This window comes from Calidris pugnax, unplaced genomic scaffold, assembly GCF_001431845.1.
Source record: "Calidris pugnax isolate Ruff unplaced genomic scaffold, ASM143184v1 scaffold44, whole genome shotgun sequence".
NCBI classification, from domain to species: Eukaryota; Metazoa; Chordata; class Aves; order Charadriiformes; family Scolopacidae; genus Calidris; species Calidris pugnax.
The window spans coordinates 13,275,639-13,293,094 of NW_015094506.1; positions in this window are offsets into that span (position 1 = coordinate 13,275,639).

The following is a 17,456-nucleotide window of genomic DNA, read 5'->3' on the forward strand; positions in this document are numbered from 1 at the left end:
GTATGGAATAACAGAATTATAGAATGGTTTGAGTTGGAAGAAACTTTTAAAGATCACCTAGTCCAACTAGGTCCAACCTGCCATGGACAGCGACATCTTTCACTAGACCTTTCACTATAAAAAAAATAAAAATAAATTAAAATTAAATGACTGACTACAAAACTCCAAGTAGCAACAAACCTGGAAAAAATCAACAGTGGCAGCAGAGTTGAGTGAAGGAAGAGGGGCACCTCTTCAGTGGGTTTTTTGGTTTGTTTTGACATAGCTAGGTTTTTAACTATTTGAATTATAACTCTTTTAGTTCTCATTTTTGTCTCTGTTAAGTTTGACTTAACTTTTGTCAGGTTAAGTATGGTGGCATGTACATCAATATTTTGGAGCAAACACCTTTTGTGTTTCCAGTTTCTGTGTTTTTTCATGCATTGGTGTCAGAGAGCATAATCTGGTTTCCTTTTGGTTGAAACAAAACAACACAGAACAAAAACCAAGAAAAGATTCACCTTAGGAGTGCACATAATAAACTCCAACTGCTTATTCAACACATTGAACAAATCTAGATGCTATAGAAATAAAAACTCTTGAAAATACATAGTGTGTGATGTTAGGACCCCTCAGCGAACTGATACATTTTACAGATCTTATATTTCCAGCCTTCACATCTTGGTGATATTAGGTGCAGTCAACTTCTCTTAGAGCAAGTATGAGAGTGCTTGTGTGTGTTCTTTGATATATATACTTGCCCACAAAGTGTTTACACTGTACATAGGCTAATAAGAAGTACAGGTAGCCTGTATCAGGAGTCATGTAACAAACTTTGAGTCCAAGGCGGAAGCAAGGAAATTGTGTCTCTAGTTGTCAGATCATTCATAACTGTGTATAAGGGAAAATGAGGGGACATATATCCTCATGTAGAACTTCAAATTAAGAATTCTTGGATTATGTTGATTTTTTTCTCACATCTTTACTTTTATCTGTGACCATCTAAATACTTAAATATTCTTTGGGATATAATTGTTCTATTGTCTTCCGTTAGTACACAAATGTAGTTAGGAAAGAGAAATGGGCAGTCTACCTACCTGCTTATTTTGGGGAGAAAAAAATCTTACTGTTTAATATTGTATGTTCCAGTCTGAAAACTGTTGTTTTTCAAAAAGGCACAGTGAAGAAGGCTTGAAAGCAGGAATTTTAACAACAGTCAAAAAGGAGAATGAAGAACAGCATATTCAAGTGTATATTTTCATCCTTCTTCTCCTCCCTAAATCTCAACTGCTTTCTCCTGGGAAGTATATAAAATGGCAGGTGAAAGTTTGAAGAGAGCCTTTCAGCTGACACTAGCCTCCATCACTCCTTGTTCTAGGGATGCATTTCTGGCTTAAGTAAATTCTGCCACTAAAGTTGTCTGGTCAGTCCCAAATAGCACACCAATGTCTAAAGTTTCTCTTCAAATTTATGTACTTCTATCTTGGATGTTGTTTCCTACATTACAATTGCTAGTGCATGAAAACCACTGGCAGAAGAGCAGACTATGTAGTCCCTGTACATTTGATTAACGTGCACTCATAGTGGGAGCTAACAGTTTCTATTGTTAAATTTTAGGATTAGCAAAACTATTTTTATTTAAGAGTTTTATTTTCATCCAAACTTAATCCTCTAAGAATCTAAGAAAGAAGAAATAGCAACAAACTACAGCCTAAAAAACATATAAGCACTATAACAGTGTAATGTATTTCAAGAGAAAACAGTGAAGAAACATATGAAGCAGCTAAAATTATGCAAGAGTTCAATCCACAATAATGAAAAAGCTACTTCAAAAATTTAACTAAACTTTACATGCATACACATTGTGTTTTTTTAAAGTTATGATATATATATTAAATATACGCTATATGCTGTATAATACATACAATATTTAAATTATAAACCATATATATTTTATCTTATTATATGTTATATATCTGTTATATATTATATATAGTAGCAAAAAAATCTCAATCTCTGACTCCGAAGTTTCCATCATTGAATTGCATATCTCCAGTCTCACTGGGCTTCTCCTTTAGAAGTTCTTCTCTTCTACTAAAATATAATGCAAGACAGGCAAGGTAAAGCATGGACAAAATATTCTGAATTCATTAACTACTATTTTGTCTCCAGTGAAGACTGATGGGGAAATAGAAAAGACAAGCCTTTATCTAAATTGACTTATTTTCCTCATTGAGAATTACCATTTGGAGGAGAGTTGTTGTTCTGAAGATTTAGCCAAATATAATTTTTTAGTGTATCCTGTCATATGGAGGGTTTTTTTAATGTTCTTTAGCTATCTGCCTGGCAACTCTGGAATCACACTACTATTTAACTTTGAAAAATCAATAGGGGGAGTGTATAACTTCGGCCTCTAGAAATAAACTTTCCTGAAGCTTTAAGGTACACCCAGGTCAAAGGATTCTTAAAACAATTATAACTTCTGTTATTATTACAATAGCAACTTCTGTTATGCTGTTCACCTAAGAAGAGAACGCTGAGTTGAATAGGTGGTCAAGGAATTTTGCTAAGACATTTTGAATTACTTTGTTTTGATGGCTAAATAGCTTCTTTGTTTCCTTCCATGTCACAATCTAAAGTCCAACAAGAAACCTCCTAGAAACTCGTATTTTAATGTTACTGATTTGAACCACTAAACATGAATGAATCATACCTTGTAAAATAATGATACTGATAGAAATAATGAATTACAATTATTTTACTTTTACAATTTTTTCATGCTGATAGATTTTCATTAAAAGAAACTGAGACAATGATTTAGCTGTTTGACCCCAGTTACTGAGACTCTGAGAAAAACAGCAGCTTGTCATACATGAATCAGTAGCTGGTGAGAGAGGAGAGATGTGAGTGATGATTATTCTAAAATTTATAAAGCACACAAATGAACCCTTTCTTTAAGGCTATCAGGTAGCTTTCAGCTCTAAAAAGTCTTCCATCAAGCCTTGCTTTACTGTGAAGAGGGGTGACTTTGGGAACTTTACAGTTGGGCTGTTGCACGGTGAGGTCTTGGTCAATATTTTTTCCAGGCAGTTTCTTTGGTTTCAGCAGCAGATGCTACACTTGTGTGAGCAGAAGAGCTACCTAAAAATCTGCCTCCACTTTAGAAAGAGATATTTTGGACAGTAAAGGCTAGCAAAATAGTCACAAAATTAGGACCCGTTTTAACAGAGAAAATCACTGGCACCACGAACCGAGATGATTCCAGAACAAAAATGGAAATCAAGGAATGGTTGAGGTTGGAAGGAACTTCTGGGGTTCATCTGGTCCAACTCCTGCTCATGCTCATACAGGGCCACTTAGAGACAGTTGTCCAGCACTATGTCCTGTTGGTTTTTGAATATCTCCAAAGAGGAGGCTCGGCAGCCTCCCTGGGCAGGCTGTGCCAGTGCCCAGCCACCCTAACAGTAGAAAAGTGTTTCCTGATGTTCAGAGGGAAGCTCCCGTGTTTCAGTTTGTGTTCACTGCCCCTGGTCCTGTCACTGGCACCGCTGAAAAGAGCCCAGCTCCGTCTTGTTTTCAGGTATTTATACACATTGATAAGATCCTCCTGAGCCTTCTCTAAGGTAAACAGTACAAGTTCTCTTAGCCTTTTTCATAGGAGAGATGCTTCAGTCCTGTCATTTTCTTCATTGCACTCTCTCCAGTATGTCTGGGTCCTTCTTGTACCGAGAAGCCCAGAACTGGACTAAAAACTCCAGGTAAAGCCTCACCAGTGGTGTGTAAAGGGGAAGGATCCCCTCCCTCAACCTGCTGGCAAAACCTCAAAATGAAAACAAATGAAAAATATTGACACAAATGAAAAAGATTGATGTAAAAATCACAACTGAAGCTGAGGGCTACTTCTTTCACTAACCATGAATATCTTCTAAACAACATGTTCATTACGAGAATAGATTTGCAGGATAAACTGGGTTTTACATGCCTTACAAGATGCAACCAAAATGGTTACTGGTGAAGATTAAATTCAGCCAATCAAAATTCATTTATCTATGTTTTCTGATTTGCAAAATTGCATCAAAAATTCCCTTCAAGTTAAGAGCTTTTTTATATTTGTTTGTTTGTTTTGTCTAACTGGTATATCACCATCTGTTTACATGAAGAATGTACAAATATTAATGGCTGGGACTGCAGTACATCAAGTCCCATTTACAATTAAGAAGTGTGAGTGTCACAACATCAGCAATAAAAGTAGAGCAAGGCAGCATAGGAAGATAATAAATTTTTAATCCCTCTAGAAATATATGATCCTTTGGGCAACATTTATGTGTATTGCATTTACTGAACAATTGTGTCTCATTGAGTGCTTGCATATGCTCCAATGGGTGGTTGTTGGGACAAAAGCCAAAGGAGCTTCTATTTAAAAGATTCAGGCTGAATGGAATACCTTCAACATGAAGGTTCTGTGGGGCTGATGGTGGCTTTAGTGACTTAAGCCCCAAGGAAATCAGTTAATGTTGATCATGCCTTTTCACTTCAACCAGTAGAGTCCTGTTAATGTGAGTGCATGCTTTATCTCAAGGGCGGGGGTGGGGAGATGATGACAACAAAAGGGGGCAGGTCCTGCTTGACAAACCTGATCTCCTCCTATGACAAATTGACCTGCTTGCTGGATGAAGGAAAGGCTGTGGATGTTGTTTATCTGGACTTCAGCAAAGCCTTTGATACAGTCTCCCACAGTATCCTCCTGGAGAAACTGTCTGCCCATGGCTTGGATGGGAATACCCTCTGCTGGGTTAAAAACTGGCTGGAGGGACGGACCCAGAGAGTGGTGGTGAATGGAGCTAAATCCAGCTGGCGTCCAGTCACGAGTGGTGTCCCACAGGGCTCAGTACTGGGGCCACTTCTCTTTAACATCTTTATCAATGATCTGGACGAGGGGATCGAGTGCACCCTCAGTAAGTTCGCAGACGACACCAAGCTGGGTGGCAGTGTTGATCTGCTGGAGGGTAGAGAGGCTCTGCAGAGAGATCTGGACAGGCTGGATCGATGGGCCGAGACCAATGGGATGAGGTTTAACAAGGCCAAGTGCCGGGTCCTGCACTTCGGTCACAACAACCCCAAGCAGCGCTACAGGCTGGGGGCAGAGTGGCTGGAGAGCTGCCTGGCAGAAAAGGACCTGGGGGTGTTGGTCGACTGTCGGCTGAACATGAGCCAGCAGTGTGCCCAGGTGGCCAAGAAGGCCAACAGCATCCTGGCCTGTATCAAGAACAGTGTGGCGAGTAGAGCCCGAGAGGTGATTGTCCCCCTGTACTCGGCACTGGTGAGGCCCCACCTCGAGTACTGTGTCCAATTTTGGGCCCCCTACCACAAGAGGGACATTGAGGTGCTGGAGCGGGTCCAGAGAAGGGCAACGAAGCTGGTGAGGGGTCTGGAGCACAAGTCTTACGAGGAGAGGCTGAGGGAACTGGGGTTGTTCAGTCTGGGGAAGAGGAGACTGAGGGGAGACCTTATCGCTCTGTACAAGTACCTGAAAGGAGGCTGTAGAGAGACGGGGGTCGGTCTCTTCTCCCAAGTTACAGATGATAGGACAAGGGGTAACGGCTTCAAGTTGCGCCAGGGGAAGTTCAGGTTGGATATTAGGAAACATTTCTTTACTGAAAGGGTTATCCAGCATTGGAATGGGCTGCCCAGGGAGGTGGTGGAGTCACCATCCCTGGAGGTATTTAAGAAACGTGTAGACATGGTTCTTCAGGGCATGCTCTAGTGCCCAAGATTACTGGTTTGTAGTGGGGTGTTGTGTGGGTGGGTGATGGTTTTTTTGGTTTGGAGGTTGTTGTTGTGTGTTTAGGTGGTGGGGCTGGTGTGTGTGGGGGGTTTGTGGGTGTTTTTTGGTTTTTTTTTGGTTTTTTTTTGGTTTTTTTTTGGTTTTTTTTTGGTTTTTTTTTGGTTTTTTTTTTTTTTTTGTGGTTGGACTCGATGATCTCTGAGGTCCCTTCCAACCACTACAATTCTGTGATTCTGTGAAAACAGACCTCAGCAGTCATGCTGCAAAAAATTTCAGAGTTTCTTCATGTCTGTTTAATGAAAGCATGGTCTACATCTATTTCTTGGTGGTATACTTATCATTCTCAGAATGCTCTAGAACCAAAGCTATATTCCCTAGTATTCGGCTCCATCTCTGTTTGCTTACAGTTTTGTGAGGGGGCCTGAATTTCCATGATATTGAGAATTCAAATCTGAGAAAGGTATTGGTGGTAGATACCTAGGAATTCAGAAAGCTAGATCAGTTGTAACTAAATGAAGGATTTGAACAAGTGCTTGTTTACTAGGGAGTATGACTGACACTGGCTCTTTGAAATTATTCTTTTTTATAAAAAAACCATAACTGTATCTAAAGATTCAGAGGATAAAATATTAAACTTCATCTACTATGTGTAATGATAGCCTCCTGTACTTGAGCTATCTATATCACAACTTTTTACATAACAGCTTGAAATTAGGGACTTTGTGAAACAATTTTATCACTAAACTGATATCCAGAAAACTTCAGTTCTATCTTCCTTTTAAACTAATGTAATCAGAGAAGTGGTTCATTATTAAAGATCAACAACCTGTTAAAAATGTATTGTTTTTTAGCAAAACTGTTAAGCAGCATGGCAAAACATCAATCACATTTTTTTATCTACTAAGGCTAAACATTAATTGTCCAGAATTTTAGCTGTCATTTTTCTTTTTAGTCAATAAGGGATAATCCTGCCACTGTCTTTCCTGGCACATTCAAAATGAAGATAATTGCAAAGAAATTATAACCATTAAAAGCATAACAGAAAGAACAGGTAGTAGAAGAATAATTTGAGTATAAGCAGATAAAGTTTGGGAAACAGTGAAAATTTTCCAAACTTAGATTGCAGGACACAGCTATATCATGAAATATGCTGCTATTTATTACCTAAAAAGTTTATTTTTTTCACATAGAAAAATTTAGGATGGTGATATGTTTTTTTCCTTCTCTTTTTTTCTTTTTTTTTAACCTGTGGTTTGAAAGGAAAGCAACAGCGAGAATGAATTTCATGCTAGTAGACACTTTTAAGACTAGATTTAGCTGCAGTCACATTAGCTTAGATAATGGGAGAATTTTTCTTCATTGAAAATGCTCCCTGTCGCTTAAGAAGAACTCACTGAGGCAGCCTGCCATCTAGCTTTTTCACAGCAAAATAGGCTTGCAGACTGCAGATGAGAGACTCGGGAGCAGAGACAATTTTAACTTAGCCATCCCTAATTTATCTCAAGCTTTTTCAATTCATCTTCACTGCTCTGTGCACATGGAACACCAGATTGTCAACCCCTGGGAACTGAATGCAACCAGGGATCTAGAGAGCTGTCACATCCTGAGAAATATTTAAATTGTGCTGATTTTCTTCTGGAGTGCTGAGCAGAGGGAATGAAACTCTCCATCAAGTCATAGCTTTGTGGGCAATAGATCAGAGGATACTGCCAGTTTTTCTAATGGATTATTGTTATCGGGCAGGTTCTTCCTGAAGGTATGTAGTTACTCTCTCAATTAATTACCCACACTATTTGTCAGGTAATGATCTAATGAACTAGTAATACAGATACATTAAGAAAAATGTTAACTAAGTAATCTGTATTGATTGAATGATGGCACTTTATTGCAGCATGTTTACAGGTAAAATACTCTATCTGCTTACTATAGATGTGTTGTACCTACTGCCAAGTGCTTTGTCAGCAATCCCCCCAAGCAAAAAACAATCCCTAATCTTTAAACAAAAGCTAAAATCCATTGTGCTGCATATAACATTGTCACAAGTTGATGCTGACTGTCCAGAGAACGTTGTTTTTCTGAAACAATGAATAATGAAGAATAAAATCATACATCTGATTTTAAATTTGCTATAGATGAACACTTATTTTGCAAAATATTTTACAACCTTGGGTAAGGGCAGAACTCGCCTTAAAGTAATACAAATTAGGTGTTTTCTTGTTTCCTATGATGTTCCACCCTTTCACATGGGGAGTTAGGATATTTAGTCCTGAAAATCTGTGATGTTAGATATGTAACAGAAGCTTGTTGTTGCATCTGTACTGCCGGACTCCAGGAGCTTCTTAATAAAGCATAGAGATTATATGCCCCAGCAGGGTTTTTTAAGAACAAAATCTGTAAATAAGAATTTCTTGTCTTTTAAACTTTTGTGTCTATATAGGACTTACAGCATCTGTCTCCCAATCTGAAATGCTTACTGCATGTCTGTCAGTGTAGCTTGTGAGGCAGGCTAAGCTAAAAATGAATGATCTCTAAACTGCAGAAGCAGCCAGGTATTTTTGAACTATTCCAAGCGCGGGAGTTGCTGCAGATATGGAAAAAGCACTGCCACATTCAAGTTAAAGTCCTGGCTTTGTTTCATTCCTGATTTGGCGCTCTACCTGGGTACAAGCTCTGAGACTTGAACACAAAAAGCAGATGCAGGGCTAAGCAAGAGTTAAATCCTGGAAAAAAAAAAAAAAAAAATCTTACCTGTAGCTTCTTGTCCAGCGCACTTTCTGGGAAGCTGTCATACTATCAAGAGTAAATGACGAATGAGCTTGTGTATGGTATACTTGATAGTGCAGTGGATATACTGAACTGGATCTTTAGTCACAAGTGACAGATGTTTGTTGTATTTTTTAATGTACTGCTGAAAGAAAGCAATGAGATAGTAATAGGTAACAAAGATAGGGGCAGAAGATGATTTCAGAAGCCCTTAAGGGTTCAAATCAGTAAGTCTGAGACAAAAACATTTTCTAGTGTGTTTAAATTCCTCTGTTTCTGGAATATAATATTTTCAAGGCATTAATAATAAACTATGGCAGTATATGTTGCTCCTGTATGCAACACCTGAAAGTTCCTTTCCTCTAGAGACTTGGGAAGGCTGAAGGAAAAAGAAGAGATTGATTCTGTTCCATTTCCTATGGCCTCTGTTAAAGCACTTCCTTTCCTATGGACCTCAGAAAGACTGAAGCAGAGGATTTCATTAAACTCTCCCTAGAGGATCCTACCATCAACCAGCTATTTTTTAAAGGAAGTATGCACACTAGCTGTGTTTTTCCCAATCCCCCAAGCTTCTTGTTTAAAAATATGGAGCCCTCTTAAAGTGCTTCTTGATACCCATGGATATTTCAGCATGTTGTGCAATCACTTATGAATGTCACAGCCCAAGATGGTAATATGAGTATTTCTTATTATAGGTTGCTCGTATTAAAACGTTAACTTTTCCAGATCAGATTACATTTCGTCTCCTTTGGGTCCAATTGTATGTTTCCTTTTACATGTTGGGTTACTTAAAACACTAGCTAATTAAATAGAATTGTTTCTGATATATGACATTGGGAAGTAACCAACAGCAACATAACAATATCTTTTATTATAGTTTCTTCAAGGTAAGATGAAACAAAACACATTAAAAAAGATTTAAATGGGAGGATAATATTAAACAATAGAAAATAAATGAAGATTAATATCTTCATGTTTTGTCTTTGCCTTCACATTGTTATTTTTCTTTTTATCTACCTTGCTGTGCAGTAATAGTTATGCCCCCTTCTCTTGATAGAGTTCTATGGTGTGCCCACATATTATGGTGTTTTCATCTGGAACTTTCTGCTGCCTTCTGAAATCTGTTTAGGGCACTTGTGTAAATAGCTGTATTACAAAATGTGCTACAGCATAAAGAGATTAAACTGTTCTGGTAAGGAAGAAAACCCAAACAAATATTGTTTGTTACAGTGTTAAATCCACCCTCTTTAAAGCATAGTCTTTTGGTATAGAAAACTGACCTGGCTTGTTTACATTCTTCAACACTCCTCAGCCAACACCACTTATCTCCTGTGCTCCACTTTGCTTGAGTAAGTAAGGTTAAGTGTTCATGCATTCCTTCCTTGATATCTATTTAGGTTCCACTCCTTTTTGTTCTGCTGTGTGCTAGACAAAGCATAAAATCAAAATATCTGTTCTGACATTTTTTTGCAATGCTCTTGGTTTTCCCTTGTGCTTATTTAACAGCTGTTTGAGGTTGGAATTTATTCTTCTCCCTGAGTGAGCCTCTAGAAGGTGCAGATGTTACATAGAAGTTGGTGCAAAAAAGGCACCTTCTTATTTGTGTTATATTCTTCTTCCTTTTGTTTTATATTGAAGAATGTGTTTGTGGTAACTATCCTAATTCTATACAGTGGATTCTATGCATCTCTTAAGGACTTTTTGGGGAAAAAATAATAATTCATGACTGAACGTTATTTGTTTTTTGAACTATAACAGGTAACTACTCGAAAAAATGTTTGGAAAAAGAAGGGCCAGGGACCTGGATAATGATAGGATTTGCAAAACAAGGACAAATGTTTTCAGGCAAAAACTGGACATTTCTAACATGAGGATGCACTATGACCTTGTTTGTTTCCTACCTTTTTATGTCCTTCTAGGTTTCAGGACTGACTTCTCAATATTTACAGCATCTATGAAGCGTATTTCAAGTTTCTTTTACTCAGACCATTAGCTAGCTGACACATTCCATTACGTAGTAATTATGTTAAGGCTTAACAGGTCTCAAGACTGAAGTTAAGACTTAACCTACTTAAGTAGGTCTAATGACATACAGCAAATCTGTGTTTTCACACACATAATTTCACCATTTTGAATGAGTAAGAGTGAAAAGATGGTTTCCCCTGAGAATCATATCTTATTATTGTAAAGCTCATCAAGAAAGAGGGGTGGCAAGAACCTACAAAGAAAAGCTGTCTTATTTTGATTTAAATGCTTCAGCACATTTTCAAACTGTGATCCAGCTTCTTAGACAGTGGAATACCCTACCTAGCTACAAGTCCAAGGCCTCTCATAAGTCTTGTGTTGTCTCTCAGCCCCTTATTTCAGTTATGCAGTATATCTGAAATTTTAGTAGACACTGATAATTGAGTAGATATTTGTTCATCTTTCCAGGGACAAAAAAAAAAAAAAAAGAACCATCCGGGATAAGCGTTTGCAGAACGAGACCCTTCAGTGAAACACACGCTTTGAATTTCAAGCCCAAACTTCTCCCACCATATGCAAAGACTTTGTCATCGCACTGATCCTTGTCATCACATCTGCTTGATCAAAGCGTTCCTGGACAGAAAGTGGGGGTTGCGATTGCCAAGCAGGGAAAAAAAAAAAAAAAAAAGTACCAGAATTGACTTCTCTTGCCTTACTCTCTTCCCATCTCTTAAGAGAATTCAGATTGAGTAATAACAGAATTCTGGTTACTTATATCCTCCTAACAGACAAAGTTTACTGTCCAAAGTAGCTGGTGTTCCTGTTGAAAGGTACATAGCTCACAAAATATAAACAAGTCCATGATTAAATCAATTGATACTGGCTTCAGGGTAATAACTTTCAGATTATATATATTTTCAGTATAATTTTCTACAAGTAGATCTAAATTCCTTTGTTCTGTGACTGACCTTATTTTGATATATTTTAAGGAAAGCATTTTGTTTTGAAAAGCTTCCAAAGATTTGGAGTTTTTTGTTGGTGCCCCCTGCCCCTCTCCCCACTCCCCAAATATTATGAAACCACATTTGAAAACCTGTAATAACTATTGCCTTTCTGGAAAGCCCTAATTTTATAGTAAAAATCTTGAAGCCTTGTAAGCATATAGTTCAAGGATTATTTTAGTTTTCAGTTTTTGTTGTAGATTTTAGTCTTTTTCCTCCTTTCTATGCAAAAGAAAGCAAACATGCTTCCATAAGTAGGAATTTTATACCTTTAAACTTTTTGTATGCTTTTTCTTTCCTTTGTATATTGCTGAGGCTGGAAGTTACTCTGAAACATCTGGAATTTGTTTCTTCTTCTCATTAATAAATACATAAGGTTCTCTGCAGTAGATTTTTTTCAGGTGAAATTAAAAATTTGGTTTGTTTGGAGAGCTTCAACATTGCTTTTCTGTCTTAATGCAGAGACAGTTGTTGCCTTACATAGAGACAAACAACATTCCTGAAGAAAATACAGTAACGTATCTTGTTCTGAACGTCATTTAATATCCCATTTACCTTTTTCTTCCACTGCTGGAAGTCACTACATTGAAGCCAATGGAATAAAGGAGAATGGAATTAGGCTCAGGGTGTTTAAATATCCCTGTTTGCCCCTACATGTCAATCAACATAAAGTTCTTCTCTTAACCTCTGTCTATTAATAAGGCTTTGAGAGGTAGATTATATGTTTGTACATAAATCTGCTTTTCTTATTTCTTCCAGTTGCTGATAAATACTAGCAACGCTTTTGAACTAAGATTTCAAATTTTGAATTTTGAAAGGTGTTTCATCAGAATTTAAGTCAGATGAACACATTCTGTTTCGAAGAATTTTAAATAATTCCTTGACTGCTTCTTCTTAATTTGATGCCCCAAATTTTCATTATTTTAAGCATTTGAATTATATGTATTTTATATTGAAATTACTTGGGATATGTTTCTAAGATGTGTTGTCATTACACACACTTCTATTTTAAAAAAATCAAGTTCTAATTTGACTTTTTTAGTAGCAATGAATATTAAGAAACTTTGAAAAGCACGCATATATTTTTGCATGAACCAAGAAGCATTTCTAATTTGTGTTTTCGGATGTGTTAAACATTACCGTATAAATAATGATGGAAGTGTTCTCCGTAAAATCAAAGTACGCTCTGAATCAAGGAGGAGTTGATAACTGTCTCCAGTTAAGCTTTACCTCTTTTCTCCACTGTTTCCTCTTATCTTTTTTGCTCAACTTTTGTCAGGTTAAACTTCTCTGGTTCTGTATCACAAAAGTGGGAGAAACTCAAATTTAAGAGGCTCTGCTTTATAAGGCTCTTATTTTTAAAGAAATATAGGGACCATTATGCTTTCTCCAGCTGTTTGTTCATATACAGGCTAAAAGTAAAAGGAGTTAATAAGCTATTTTGTCTGTCCTCTGCTTGTCATGAAGAAAACAGACATTAGCAACTGAACAGATAAAAAAAAAAAAAAGGCCAGACTCCCAAAATATTTAAATACCTTAAGAAAAATATTTTGGTCTGTTTTCTTTGTTCCCGAAAGCATTCATACATCTGTTACTTTTAATGTAGCACAGTCTCTGAAACTTAGGGATGATTTTAACACTTTGAAACCACTGAAATCTCAGTCCTGCATCTGTCCTTCTTTGCACAGCAGTTGATTCAGTCCTCCTCCACTCCCTCCTATGTACAAGGTGATATTTTCCTTCTTGCTGTAATCCCTGTAACCATCATATAATATGTTTAATCATTCCTTACAGGAAGTGAGGGTGTCCATGAGTATGGGGCAACAGCTGTGCCTCTTTAGTATCTTACCAACATTGAATGGATGTCATGCTATGTCCTTCCCTCTTCTGCAGAGGCTTTTCATCAGCTTTGACTCTGGAGCTTGCCAATCCCCTCCATGAGCCGCTCTAAGCCCAAGCCTGATGGAAAGCTAAGTCAGCAGAAAAAATGCATACTTTTCCAAATGTTAATTTTGATCTTGTCAGCAAAGGACCTGATGAATCTGAGACCTGAATCACAGCAGCAAAAGACTAGGCAGACTGAGGCTGGTAGAGGAACGGGGTGGAAAGACCAGTTTTCTCCATTTTGCTGCAGTAAACTGTTAGATTACAACAGCTGCAACATTTAACCTCACCTTGAAACTGCTCTGCACCCTTTGTATCTCTCCCTTACCTCCTGTCAAAAAGTGTCAGTGGGGGAAAAATGACTTCTCTGCTCACTTTCAGAGAAGGTCTTACTGCTCTGGTGTGTGCCTCCTTAGGGAAAAGCAGTCTGGCAGCCATACAGGGAGACTGAAATCACTTAGAGACTTGAAACTTCCCTTGCCATCAAAACACCTGCTGCAACACTAGTCAAAGTAGTAAGTTAGTAAGAACCTCTTAAGAACCATCTGTATAGCTTATTAGATCTAGTTAAACAAGGCCCAAAACCAATCAGTTTTATAAAAATGGCAAAATACTTTGATATGCTCAGTAGTGAATTTTTAAGATTTTCTTTCATTTTTTTTCTCCATGCAAGTGGTTTTCTGCGGCAACGAAGGACATGGACTCCGCCAAATGGTGAAGCAAAGATGTTTAATGTTTCATTTTTACAGCATATATAGTTTCTCTCTTTTGATCACGTGCTGAGCTCTCTACATAGATAGGTTGTGGGGGCCTGTCCACATGCCATTGTGAGCAATACAATTGGCTACATATAAGTGTTCATGCGCTTGGGTAATTAGTCATTATTATTTGTTTTGGTGTATTGTTGTCTATTTGTTAGCTTGCTATCTCTTTTGTTGCTTTCACATTACCACATAAGGACATTGTTTACTGTTCTCAAGGCTTCCTTCCAGTCAATGTGAGAACAGAATGGTTGAAGTGGGAAGAGACCTCTGAAGGTCATCTGGACTGACCCACCTCTGCTAAAACAGGACCACTAGACAGTGGTGGTCAGGCAGTTGGACTAGGTGGTTGTTCTAGATCCCTACTGTCTGAAATATTCTACTGTACTCCATTCTACAATGAAGAAATGCAGAAATGAGCTGATGACTGCACTTACTGGTGAGAAAAATAATGAAATCAATGGGAAAGGTATTGAACTTAACATATTCTGTTAAAACTGAAAGAAGGACAATATAATGCAATTTTAGCTTTGGATAGTGAATAAAACTATGCAAAATATGTTTAACTTAAGATGTTATCTAAAGAAAGACTGCAATCTAAATTCTTGTGTAAGGGAATGATTCAAAATTCAAGAACAGTGAAGGAGTAAGGGACTCCTATAAGGAATCCCTCCCTTGTGGTTGTGATATCAAGGGTTTTAAATGCAATGAATTTGCCCCTAAAGATTCTGAGTTATCTTCAAGATGGTGGTTGAGAACAAAGTAGGTGAGGAAGACTTAGTGATCACGCAGTCATGTTATCTCAGCAGAAGCCAATATAGGAAATGGAGTGAAGTGTCTCAGATCTGCCAATCTGTTGGATTCTACCACACTTAAAAAACAAACTATAGGTGGAATATACTGGAGGACAAGAGGAAGCAAGATTGAAAGTACTGCTGTATACAACTGTCATTCTGCCTTCACTGACTGGCTGATCTGTTGTGTTAAATTTAATGTATTCTATTTCTCCATTAGTGAGAAAATATGTTATTATTTTATTGGCTTAGATCCTTAATTTGAGTGCTTACAAGTCTTTAGTATTAGACAAATGAGACTTGGTATTTTAGTTTTCAAGATTTCTGGGTGGGAAAGATAGCTGATATACGCATATATTGTAAATATATGTAGTTGAAACTCAGCATTATTTAATGAGGAGCCACTCACTGGAAATTGGTCATCCCCAAAAATGCTTACCTTTTTTTCTGAATAGAATTACTGTGATACCTTAGGGAGAAAAATCACAGTGATTCATTTTTAGACTAGAGGTTATTTATACAAGGTTGCCTGTACTGAAAGAAAAATTAAGTGTATGAGCCAGAATATTTACAAGTTTAAAGTGTCTCTTGCTTCCTAAGCCAAGTGAATTGTGTTTCAAGAACACAGAAGATAAAAGACAATGTACATATATGTACATAGGAGACTCTAGTATTTTTATTATATTATCTATTGTTATTAAAATAGTATTGTATAAATCCTATTAGAAAAGTTTTTAAAAAAATCGAAAGTAGGCATTTTGGAATTAGGCATGATGAAAAAAACAAGAAATAGTAACACCTTGCACACTTAATAGTAGGAGTAGCTGCAGGCAGCTAGTATATTTCAAACCTGTCTGCACTAAATGGTGTTTGAACTGATGAGATTTTTCTGTTTTTCCTGTAGTGGCCGAAAATGTCATAATATTTAGTATATGGTATTATCTGCTAATTTGTGTTACCTGCATAAATGGATCCAGCCTCCTGAGGGCAAACATAAAACACAGCATTCTTTCCTTTTGAGTCATAATACATAGGTACATAAGCTGAAGGACACTTCAGTATTAAACCAACGTTTTGTCTTCTCTAGACATCTCTGTATTGGTCTCTGGCAGAATTTACTACATGCAAATGCAATTACAAACTCTTTATCACAAACTTGTATCTTAATCATATACAAATCCATATCATTCCGTTGATTGCTTTCTTAAAATATCAGGAAAAAAAAGAAAGCTGAATTCTTATTTGAACTTGCAGTTACCTGACCACCTGAAAGTGACAACTACATATTTTACGCATAATGGCTTTTAGTAAATATTGGTAGAGGTAGACAACTGTGTTTACAAAGAGAGTTCAAATTCCACACCAAAAGCATCTTTGCACATCTGAAATGAAAGAGGGAGTATAAAAGAAGAGATGGAGAGAAACCCAGATAAACGTGAGCAGAAATGTTGAGCACATGGAGCTATACATGCATTGTTTCATAATGATTTTGGTAGAGAAAACTGCCAGGGTGTATTGGGTTGAACCATAAAGAGCAAGCAATTATGTTTTGAGATGATAAAGATCACTTATTGAATGTGATGCATTTATTCAAAATAAAAGTATTGCAAACAGTATATCTAGTGGTACAAGAACAGCAGGCTTCCAGGTAATTTTGGGTAAATGCTTGGCTTGTGTGCAATAAGAAGTCTTCTAAGTACATGCAGATGAAATCTATGAATTCTTTCCTTGAAATCAATGTGAAAAAATACTCTGGATTCATAAAGCAATAGGCAAACTTGGTGCCCAGGAAAGATGAGACGAAGTTCTCAGAAACTTCTTAATCCATAATTCTGTGCAGATATCTGACTTTTATTCTGAACATCTGCATGATGTCTTTTCAAATCCTGTATTTATATGAACACTTAAGGAGAAACTTGATTTCTAATAGCTTGGACCTTCCCAGCCTTAGGCTTATTTTAACTGAGGGAATTAATCTTTTGTTGTGAGTATCCCTCCTACCTATAATAAGAGGTTTGTACAAGCACTAGCACTAGATATTTACATTAGCTTTGTTCCATAGACAGGGATTCCTGTAGAGATTTCCTGTAGGTCTCTTACCTGCTCTGTGGTGAGGATTTAAATTTTTGAGCATTGTCAAGTGATGTAACTGAATCTCAAGAATGCACAGCTGATGTGCAGTCCCCAGTCCCTCCCACAGATAGAAGGTATTCAAGTAAAGATACATTTGGTTCGATGCCAACAGTGCATGTCAAACTTCAAATGAAGCCTCTCTTACCCAAGTAATACACATACAAGGGCTCATACAGAGAGCAATGCAATACTTTGGAAGGCCTTAAAAAGTATTTTAAGCTTTAGTTGTGTACTGTTTTGTTGTTGTTTATTTTTAATTTAGATTTAGTTAGCTGCAATATAAAATATACTTAATCATCAAGTTAAAATTTGTTTGGCTTAAAAATAGAAAAACATAATTTCTGAAATTTACTGGTTCATTATGCCAAATTGAAGTAACTTATTGCCTTCA